At 40.6% G+C, this 12,088-nt stretch overlaps 1 protein-coding gene across 1 annotated transcript in view; it reads left to right on the forward strand.

Annotated features, from left to right (window-relative positions):
- The first annotated feature begins 1,739 nt into the window (after positions 1–1,739).
- The window catches only part of slc29a1a (solute carrier family 29 member 1a), a 64,831-nt gene continuing 54,482 nt past the window's right edge, over positions 1,740–12,088 (forward strand). Inside the window, exon 1 of the mRNA XM_064932697.1 lies at positions 1,740–1,885. The gene's annotated coding sequence lies outside the window, so the exon portion shown is untranslated. The remainder of the gene's footprint in view (positions 1,886–12,088) is intronic.

Here is a 12,088-nt window from a genome sequence, read left to right on the forward strand (position 1 = left end):
TTAGAATCCCCATCAATATTATCCTTCCAAAAGTTTCCCGTCCTAAAGGCTCCAACTCCTTTTCCTTCCAAGCAAACCGAATCGTGTTGGCCAGCCCAATCCCAGGGACCGACCGTGTTGATGTATTTTGCACCATCTCCACAAGGTGAATGGCGCTCGTTCTCTTCTCTTCCAAAACAAGGGAAAAAAAAGAAAACCCAAAGTGACCGAGCCTATTCTGGTGCAAACAAACACAGAGACAGGAACAATCACCCACAAACACACAGTGAAACCCAGGCTTCCTAAATATGGTTCCCAATCAGAGACAATGACTAACACCTGCCTCTGATTGAGAACCATATCAGGCCAGACATAGAAATAGACAAACAAGACATCCAACATAGAATGCCCACTCAGATCACACCCTGACCAACCAAAACATAGAAACATACAAAATGAACTATGGTCAGAGTGTGACATATATATATATATATATATATATATATATATATATATATATATATATATATATATATATATATATATATATATATATATATATATATATATATACACAAATTGCTGATAATGGGCCTCTGTATGCCTATGTAGATATTCCATTAAAAATCAACTGTTTCCAGCTACAATAGTCATTTACAACATTAACAATGTCTACACTGCATTTCCGATCAATTTTATGTTATTTTAATGGACCAAAAATGTGCTTTTCTTTCAAAAACAAGGACATTTCTAAGTGACCCCAAACTTTTGAACGGAAGTGTATATATTTTAATACATTTGCAAACATTTCTAAAAACCTATTTTTGCTTTGTTATTATGGGGTAATGTGTGTAGATTGATGGAAAACAAAATATTTAGGCTGTAACATAACAATATGTCAAAAACGTCAAGGGGTCTAAATACTTTCTGAATGCACTGTACATGATTAGAGGAAGTCACACCTGCTACCCTAGATATCACTACTGTCAGGGCTGGCTGAGTGACTGCTATTAAAAACAGGACAACATGTGACGCTGTTGCAGTCTGAGGTGGGATTCTTGGTGAACTAGTACAGTTGTATAGGAGAATTAAATAGGGCCAACCAAAAAAAGCCTCTCAAGTGGATATTTATGGCAGGTGTTTGTGAGTCAGAGCACATTTCAATGTATACACGCCACAGTGTCTCCCTCAGTGTTAGTGTGTTATGTGGCTTCCTGTTTGGGAGGTGCTGAGTCATGGTAGTAATGGAGAGCGAAATTAAAATTGAGGCAAATTGAAACATTGAGTCACAATCCATTATGCTACATCAAATAGATACCATGGTTGTGACTCCTACAGTTGACTCATTCACTTTATCTTTGCAGGGAATTAATATTTAAATTTTTTACAACTTGTTACATTGTATCCACAGGGGTATTTCCATCCAATGTTTAGTGTGCTCTGGCTTTGTTTTCCCCATATTAGGATGTTTATCATTAGAATTAGTAGTATTCATAGTGCTCATGAATACATGCCACATTAGTGTAATATAGGGGCTATAATAAAACTTCCAATATAAACTTTCCATTATAAGCTAATCAAAGTCCACTACATTTTTTATAAGCTAATCAAAGTCCACTACATGTTATGACCCAAATTCTCATAGTAAAATATTTAAATCCTGGATTTGTAAGAATTCAAAGTAAGAGGTGCTCTGCTTCAAGGAATTTGAATTTCCCCTAATGCTAATTTGCATGTGTCACCACCATCACCACTGCTTTCGGAATGAATGCAGCCCAGTTTCGTCGTCAAATGAGTAGGCAAAAAGTAACGAATCTGTTGGGAAGATAGGAGAACACCCCACCAACTTTATGTGGCGGAAATGGAGCGCGTTTGAATGTGACAGCATCACACCACTTCTGATCATGTAAGTACATCGTTTTACTCCTATAGCTAACTATGGAAATACCATTATTTACATGCGACAACAGTCTGCACATGGCAAAAGCTTTTATTGGGGAGACGATATGAGTCGAATTGTCATGATGTAGCCAAGCGTTCGTCAGCGAAATGTCTAATGGTGTTGATGCACAGGTTTTGGGATTACATTGTTTTAACAAACGCGTTTACCAAACACCGTGCATGCATACTGCACAGAGTAGATCACAAATACCAACTCGTTTATAGCTGAAGGTCGAATGGTCACAACATCGCACTGCGCTACCTCGAAATGACAGGTGCACCGTTACATTTGAAATATGTCATGCCATGCGTGTGCATGATGCGAGGTGTTCGATTAGCCTATGTTACATGCGAGCAGGTCCAACATGTTCTTTGATATGAGAAAGAGACGCATAATGTTTGGTCAGCTGTAGAATGTTGTGTTCATATGAACTATGCACAGTCCCAGTAGGCTACACAACCTCATCCTGCGTGTGGGGGGTCTCCCTGCAGGGGGGGGGGGGGACTTCTCAAAATATCCCCTATAGAATAGACATATCATAACATAGCAGCACAACTGTAAACGCACTCTCTCTTTTACAATGTGCTTCTGTGCTCAGATAAGCAATTGCTTATAGTCATCTGGAGTGAGATTGCACTTTCAGGACAGGTCCTGCCACTTTCAGGACAGTATGGGTCTAATCTATCTTTTAATTAAGCTGCTCATTTAGAAATGTTCACCTGCAACATCCTTAATAACATAAAGGATTGCATCAACTATAACAACAACACATCATCAGTAGGGTAAAACTAACCTGTCTCACGATGGTCTAATGCCTTTAATGTTACTTGCTCTGTGCCAATGGGAAGGTCATTTTTCAGACATGTCCTTAATAACTTTGTTGTTACATAATCATAACTCACAAATCATAATTCCAAAATCATAGCATTACCATCTTATATTACATTATACAGTGTCATAACACACATTACATTTAACCATTTAACCATATAGTTTTGCAACCTCAGGTGGCTTTTACTCAATTAAATCATTGTGGCCAAGGGGTTATTACAGGGTTTATAATTTCTGAGCCGCACTGACACAATCCTTTAATAACTCTAACTACATGTACATATTACCTCGATCATTAAGAGTATCTATACCGCTCTCCAACTCTCCTGCTGTCTCTAGGAAGTTGAAAACAGCAGGTCTGGGACAGGTAGCACATCCAGTGGAACCCTGACCTGTTCACCGGACGTGCTACCTGTCCCAGACCTGCTGTTTTCAACTCTCTAGAGACAAAAGGAGAGGTAGATATACTCTTAATGATCGGCTATGAAAAGCCAACTGACATTTACTCCTGAGGTGCTGACTTGTTGCACCCTCGACAACTACTGTGATTATTATTATTTGACTATGCTGGTAATTTATGAACATTTGAACATCTTGGTCATGTTCTGTTATAATCTCCACCCGGCACAGCCAGAAGAGGACTGGCCACCCCTCATAGCCTGGTTCCTCTGTAGGTTTCTTCCTAGGTTTAGGCCTTTCTAGGGAGTTTTTCCTAGCCACCGTGCTTCTACACCTGTATTGCTTGCTGTTTGGGGTTTTGGGCTGGGTTTCTGTACAGCACTTTGAGATATCAGCTGATGTAAGAAGGGCTATATAAATACATTTGATTTGATTTGACTAACCCATGCCCCTGCACATTGACTCTGTTCCGGTACCCCCCTGTATATAGCCCCGCTATTGTTATTTTCCTGCGGCTTTTTAATTATTTGTTACTTTTATTTATTTTATTTATTTTATTTCTTAGTATTCTTTGTTTTCTTTATTGTTTTGGTTAGGTCAGGGTGTGACATGGGTGATGTATGTGTTTTTGTACTGTCTAGGGGTTGTTGTAGGTTTATGGGCTTGTTTATTATCTAGGTGTTTATGTATGTCTATGGTTGCCTAGATTGGTTCTCAATTAGAGGCGGCTGTTTATCTTTGTCTCTAATTGGGAACCATATTTAGGCAGCCAACTTCTTTGGGTATTTCGTGGGTTATTGTCTATGTCTGTCTATTTGCCTGTGTCTGCACTAGTATTATTATAGCTTCATGTTCGGTTTGTTGTTTTGTATAGTTTGTTAAGTGTTCTTCGTCTTCATTAAAAGTATGTATTCATCTTACGCTGCGCCTTGGTCTCCTCACTACGACGAACGTGACATTACTTTTTTTAAGGTATTTTCTTAACTGCATTGTTGGTTAAGGGCTTGTAAGCATTTCACTGTAAGGTTATATTATATTTGGCGCATGTGACAAATACAATTTGATTTGATCTGATCCCTGCCAGAGACAGAATACTTATTGGTGCAAATGATCACACTTTGGGTTTGAAACTCTGCAGGTATAAGGAGTTCCAAAGAAGCCCAACAGGCATCCCTGGAACTCATGGCACATTAACATCAGGGTGCAGTAAGCTAGAGTCCTACTAACTAACCCGTTCCATGTGTAGCACAGCACAACAGCAGAGTATTAGCAAGGCTGTTAACAGTCAACTCTGTGCCCGCTCTCACCCCCAGAATCCATCCCAAACCCCCACAGCTCCCAAATAAACAATACTCCACCAGCTCTGATCCGGCTGCTGTGAGCCAATATTTAGAGGCTGTGACTTTAAAGCAGGAGCTCCGACGAGATGTAACTTGCACAGTAATGTCAAGCTGCGGTTTGGCAGCCAGTACAATAATGTTGTCTCATTGCTGTGTGGAGCTTTTTGGGACAGCTCCCATGAATCAGAAGACACATTTTGATGGACGGAGGACATCTGTAAGATCAAAGCTGTATCAAATGGTTCCAAAGTACGCAATCTCATATTTACCACTGATATGTGCTGGTTTGCGTCTCTCAGGTCCAATCTGATCGAAAGAAAAGTCATACCTCAAGAGATGGAAATTGAGAAGGAAGTGCATCATATACTGTAGGCCAGTTGTTCCCAAACTTTTTATAGTCCCGTACCCCTTCAAACGTTCAACCTCCATCTGCGTACCCCCTCTAGCACCAGGGTTGGCACACTCTCAAATGTTGTTTTTTTGCCATCATTGTAAGCCTGCCCCACATACACTATACGATACATTTATTAAACATAAGAATGAGTGTGAGTTTTTGTCACAACCCGACTCGTGGGATGTGACAAAGAGCTCTTATTGGACCAGAGCACAAATAATAATATAATAATAATCTTTAATTTTGCTATTTATTTAACCATCTTACATATAAAACCTTATTTGTTCATCGGAAAATGTGAATAACTCACGACAGGTTAATGAGAACTGTGTGATTGAAAGGACTGCAATGTTGGGTTGTATTGGAGAGAGTCTCGGTCTTAAATCATTTTCCACACACAGTCTGTGCCTGTATTTAGTTTTCATGGTAGTGAGGGCTGAGAATCCATTCTCACATAGGTACGTGGTTGCAAAGTGCGTTAGTGTCTTAACAGTGGGCCAGTGGGCTGTTTTTATTTTACATTTTTTATTCCACCTTTATTTAACCAGGTAGGCTAATTGAGAACAAGTTCTCATTTACAACTGCGACCTGGCCAAGATAAAGCATAGCAATGTGAACAGACAGCAAGACAGAGTTACACATGGAGTAAACAATAAACAAGTCAATAACACAGTAGAAAAAAAGAAATAAAGAGTCTATATACATTGTGTGCAAAAGGCATGAGGAGGTAGGCGAATAATTACAATTTAGGACTGGAGTGATACATTATCAGATGGTCATGTGCAGGTAGAGATACTGGTGTGCAAAAGAGCAGAAAAGTAAATAAATAAAAACAGTATGGGGATGAGGTAGGTAAATTGGGTGGGCTATTTACCGATGGACTATGTACAGCTGCAGCGATCGGTTAGCTGCTCAGATAGCAGATGTTTAAAGTTGGTGAGGGAGATAAAAATCTCCAACTTCAATGATTTTTGCAATTCGTTCCAGTCACAGGCAGAGGAGAACTGGAGGGAAAGGTGGCCAAATGAGGTATTGGCTTTAGGGATGGTCGGTGAGATACACCTGCTGGAGCACGTGCTACGGGTGGGTGTTGCCATCGTGACCAGTGAACTGAGTTAAGGTGGAGCTTTACCTAGCATGGACTTGTAGATGACCTGGAGCCAGTGGGACTGGCGACGAATATGTAGCGAGGGCCAGCCGACTAGAGCATAGAGGTCGCAATGGTGGGTGGTATAAGGTGCTTTAGTAACAAAGCGGATGGCAATGTGATAAACTGCATCCAGTTTGCTGAGTATTGGAAGCCATTTTGTAGATGACGTCGCCGAAGTCGAGGAGTTTGGCGGCGTGAGTGAAGGAGGCTTTGTTGCGAAATAGAAAGCCGATTCTAGATTTGAGTTTGGATTGGAGATGTTTGATATGAGTCTGGAAGGAGAGTTTACAGTCTAGCCAGACACCTAGGTACTTATAGATGTCCACATATTCTAGGTCGGAACCATCCAGGGTGGTGATGCTAATCGGGCATGCGGGTGCAGGTAGCGAATGGTTGAAAAGCATGCATTTTGTTTTACTAGCGTTTAAGAGCAGTTGGAGGCCACGGAAGGAGTGTAGTATGGCATTGAAGCTCGCTTGGAGGCGAGATAGCACAGTGTCCAAGGAAGGGTCAGATGTATACAGAATGGTGTCGGCTGCGTCGAGGTGGATCAGGGAATCGCCTGCAGCAAGAGTAACATCATTGATACAGTGCCTTGCGAAAGTATTCGGCCCCCTTGAACTTTGCGACCTTTTGCCACATTTCAGGCTCTGTCCATAGGACAACAATCAGTCGTATATTGCACAAATCTGGCCTTTATGGAAGAGTGGCAAGAAGAAAGTCATTTCTTAAAGATATCCATAAAAGGTGTTGTTTAAAGTTTGCCACAAGCCACCTGGGAGACACACCAAACATGTGGAAGAAGGTGCTCTGGTCAGATGAAACCAAAATTGAACTTTTTGGCAACAATGCAAAACGTTACGTTTGGCGTAAAAGCAACACAGCTCATCACCCTGAACACACCATACCCACTGTCAAACATGGTGGTGGCAGCATCATGGTTTGGGCCTGCTTTTCTTCAGCAGGGACAGGGAAGATGGTTAAAATTGATGGGAAGATGGATGGAGCCAAATACTGGACCATTCTGGAAGAAAACCTGATGGAGTCTGCAAAAGACCTGAGACTGGGACGGAGATTTGTCTTCCAACAAGACAATGATCCAAAACATAAAGCAAAATCTACAATGGAATGGTTCAAAAATAAACATATCCAGGTGTTAGAATGGCCAAGTCAAAGTCCAGACCTGAATCCAATCGAGAATCTGTGGAAAGAACTGAAAACTGCTGTTCACAAATGCTCTCCATCCAACCTCACTGAGCTCGAGCTGTTTTGCAAGGAGGAATGGGAAAAAAATTCTGTCTCTCGATGTGCAAAACTGATAGAGACATACCCCAAGCGACTTACAGCTGTAATCGCAGCAAAAGGTGGCGCTACAAAGTATTAACTTAAGGGGGCTGAATAATTTTGCACGCCCAATTTTTCAGTTTTTGATTTGTTAAAAAAGTTTGAAATATCCAATAAATGTTGTTCCACTTCATGATTGTGTCCCACTTGTTGTTGATTGTTCACAAAAAAATACAGTTTATCTTTATGTTTGAAGCCTGAAATGTGGCAAAAGGTCGCAAAGTTCAAGGGGGCCGAATACTTTCGCAAGGCACTGTATATACAGAGAAAAGAGTCGGACCGAGAATTGAACCCTATGGCACCCCCATAGAGACTGCCAGAGGACCGGACAACATGCCCTCCGATGACACACTGAACTCTGCAAAGTAGTTGGAGAACCAGGCAAGGCAGTCATTAGAAAATCCGAGGCTACTGTGTCTGCCGATAAGAATATGGTGATTGACAGAGTCGAAAGCCTTGGCCAGGTCGATGAAGACGGCTGCACAGTACTGTCTATTATCGATGGCGGTTATGATATCGTTAAGTACCTTGAGCGTGGTTGAGGTGCACCCGTGACCGGCTCGGAAACCAGATTGCACAGCGGAGAAGGTACGGTGGGATTCGAGGTGGTCAGTGATCTGTTTGTTGACTTGGCTTTCGAAGACCTTAGATAGGCAGGGCAGGATGGATATAGGTCTGTAACACTGTTATGGAACAGTGGCTTCTTCCTTGCTGAGCGGCCTTTCAGGTTATGTCAATATAGGACTTGTTTTACTGTGGCTATAGATACTATTGTACCTGTTTCCTCCAGCATCTTCACAAGGTCCTTTGCTGTTGTTCTGGGATTGATTGGCTGATTTCTTTTGATTTTCCCATGATGTCAAGCAAAGAGACACTGAGTTTGAAGGTAGGCCTTGAAATACATCCACAGGTACACCTCCAATTGACTCAAATGATGTCAATTAGCCTATCAGAAGCTTCTAAAGCCATGACATCATTTTCTGGAATTTTCCAAGCTGTTTAAAGGCACAGTCAACTTAGTGTATGTAAACTTCTGACCCACTGGAATTGTGATCCAATGATTTATAAGTGAAATAATCTACCTGTTAACAATTGTTGAAAAATGTATTGTGTCATGCACAAAGTAGATTTCCTAACCGACTTGTCAAAACTATAGTTTGTTAAGAAGAAATGTGTGGATTTGTTGAAAAACGAGTTTTAATGACTCCAACCTAAGTGTATGTGAACTTACGACATCAACTGTATGTTTGGCCACATACGGACCATTAGTTGAATTCCCGCAAGAGAGTGACGGTTAATGTCAATGGATGTTAATTATTCGACTAGGCTACCTGTATTTGACATTGTGTTGTTATTCGCTGAAGACTAGATGGTTTCATTTTAATTTTGGCAGTGAAACAGGGCTACTCAGGCGAGCAAAAAAAATTCATCCAAATGTATAGCCCTTTGGAAAATATAAATGGACTGTTTGGAAATGCGAAGGATTTTTTTTATTTAACTTGGCGTACCTCCGGCGGCTAGTTTGGGAGTACTTGCTGTAGGCAATCAGAAAAGGACAAAAGAAAGTTGTCCCACAGTTTACCAGAATACCTGAAAAATGTAGATTAGCCAGGACACGGTTACACAACACAGCGCAGCAGAACTACCTGAGAGCTGTCAGGGAGGACCAAGGATATCAGAAAATAATCATCTGCAAGAATGTAAAGCTACACAGAAATCGTCTATGCAGTCAAGACATTTGGTCTGAAAACAAGATTAAATCCATGTGTCACGCCCTAGTCGAAGTATATTGTGTTTGTCTTTATTTATTTGGTCAGGCCAGAGTGTGACATGGGTTTATTGTGGTGTGTTTTCTCTTGGGGTTTTGTTAAGTATTGGGTGTGTGGCTTAGTGGGGGTATCTAGCATAGTCTATGGCTGTCTGGAGTGGTTCTCAATCAGAGGCAGGTGTTTATCGTTGTTTCTGATTGGGAACCATATTTAGGCAGCCATATTCTTTGAGTATTTCGTGGGTGATTGTTCCTGTCTCTGTGTTTATTGTCACCAGATAGGCTGTATAGGTTTTCACACATTTATTGTTTTGTTTTGTTTAGTTATTTCATGTCGAGTTCATTTTATTAAAGAACATGAATAACCACCACGCTGCATTTTGGTCCACTTCTCCTTCGACAGACGAGAACCGTTACACCATGAAAGTATTTTGACTTAAGGCATGGAATGTACACATTAGCTTCCCATTAAGAAAATAAGCTTGGGGTTGTTTTCAGGTCTTAATAAAGCCGGTGAGACTTCAAGATAGGAAAATACAGACTGCACAGGCTGAGCCTGGTTTTAAGGTCTGGAGATTAATACAATCTGCTATTGATTGTCTTTGAAGGCTAGAGCTTGTGACATTCACATGCCAGGTCTCAAGCATGGATTACACTTGAGGATCATGCCAGTTCCACGGAGTTGGGTATGGCTGCCTTTTCCTGTTACGCTCCTTGCCTAAATCAAATCAAATCAAATCAAATTTTATTTGTCACATACACATGGTTAGCAGATGTTAATGCGAGTGTAGCGAAATGCTTGTGCTTCTAGTTCCGACAATGCAGTAATAACCAACAAGTAATCTAACTAACAATTCCTAATCTACTGTCTTATACACAGTGTAAGGGGATAATGGAATAGCCTGCAGACTAAACTTAAATTTGAGACTCTTGTCCCTCTGTTGCCCATTTTACATTTTTATTGGAGCATTTTTATTTTTGTATTGCTTGTAACTGTTTCGTGTAATGTAAGTTCTTGTGCTGTTAGGGGAATAACCTGTTAGGGGAATAACCTGTTAGGGGGATAACCTGTTAGGGGGATAACCTGTTAGGGGGATAACCTGTGTGTAAATGTAATAATCTGCTGCTGCATTTATTTTGTGTGTTATCTGTGATCGTTTTATTTGTCTTGTGTAGTTTCTTAAGCATTGTACCTAAACTGTATGTGTAACCATGTATACGCAGGGCCCAGCTGTAAAAGAGACCTTGGTCTCAGTCTGTGTTCCTTGTTGACATAAAGGTATAATAATGTCAAGAGAATTATGTTCTCAATGTTCATAACCTAATTCAGTTATACTACTCAGTCAGCGACCTAGAATTTGTAAGATACTGGTCGAATGAAACAGACGGAGGCCCAGCTAAAATCGTCAAAAATGTTTATTCACGGGAACATTCTAAAGTCAAGTATACAAAACAATTCATTTTATACTGGCTTCTCACGCACACACATTCACGCTAACATTAGCACACAATGTCCTGCTACGCACACACATTTACACCAACCAGCTGATAGAGATTGGGGAGACCTTGGCCTTGAGACGTACTCCCCGTTCTCTCCCAAATCTCTAGTCAGGTCGGCACCGAGCTCAGACTTATTGATTATGATTTTATACATTCTAATCCATTCCATACAATTACATGTTTCAGGGCGGAATATTCTAATCATTCAATTAACAGATAAATCCAACTAACAATCCACCCTTAATGACTAAATAATACACACTGATAAATAAATTGTGTACAAGAATAATCCAGACCAATACATTGCTTATCATATCCTGCCATATGTTACACAATCTATTGCAAGCCCAACGGTTTCTCCCCTCTCTGGGTGGGGATCCCTCCTTTCCTGTTATCAGATTCACAGTGGTCAAAAGTTGTCTGCCACGGTTCCTTGTCTGCTATGATTAAAACACATTTCCATATGTTACACTGTGACAGGGTGGAATACTGTTAATTATTGCCTAAACATTAACTCCAAAAAATTACACATCTATTGTTATTAATATTTTCAATGTCACTCAAAATCAATCTCACAAAACCAATATGTGTATTTTCATTCCTTATCCATCAATGACTGTTATAGGCCTACATTAGGTATCCTAACACTTCTTGTTAGGGTTTTTATTACAATCTTCATAAAAAACAGTCTTAACCCTCAAAAAATAGTCTCATGCAACATTGGCTCCTCGTAGTTAAAAGAAACGGAGCCATCTCCTAGGCCTGGAGGTCTGTATTTGTCATTACACTGGCCGGAGCTCGAAATCGGTCCGCACCTCACCATCTGTTGAATCATTGACCTCTCCAGAGTCCTGGTAAGCAAACCTTTCACACAGAGGACCAAACAACATCCACACAGAACCAAGACACTCATACATGTGAAAGTTGCCCACAACACAGTGATTATGACATTTTTCCATTTCCCAAACACACTATTGTCAGGAGAATTTTGTTCTCAATGTTCATAACCCAATTTAATTATATTACTCTCAGCCTGAAACCCAGAATTTGTAGGAAACTGGTTGAAATGAATCAGGCGGATGCCCAGCAGCAATAGTCAAATGTTTATTCACGGGAACTTTCTCCCTATCATTTCTGGTACATTGGTCTATAAACCTCCACATTTCCACAAATGTCCCTCCTCCTCTCAGATAATATGGCAATATAGTTCACAAGCCTTCTCACATTGTCTGCCACCTGTTAAACAATCTACTACAAACCCAAGGTCTCTCCCCTCCCTGGGTGGGGACAGAATGTCCTGTAAGGAACACAGTATTCCAGCCGGTCTGACGATAGCTCCATTAGTTTCTAACAAGGAACAGAAAGTCCTTGTTCTAATTCTTGACTAAAACTACACACATTATATTCAGTATTGTGATTATAATAAGATTCATACATTCAT

Source organism: Oncorhynchus masou, chromosome 23 (genome assembly GCF_036934945.1).
Source record: "Oncorhynchus masou masou isolate Uvic2021 chromosome 23, UVic_Omas_1.1, whole genome shotgun sequence".
Taxonomy (NCBI): Eukaryota; Metazoa; Chordata; class Actinopteri; order Salmoniformes; family Salmonidae; genus Oncorhynchus; species Oncorhynchus masou.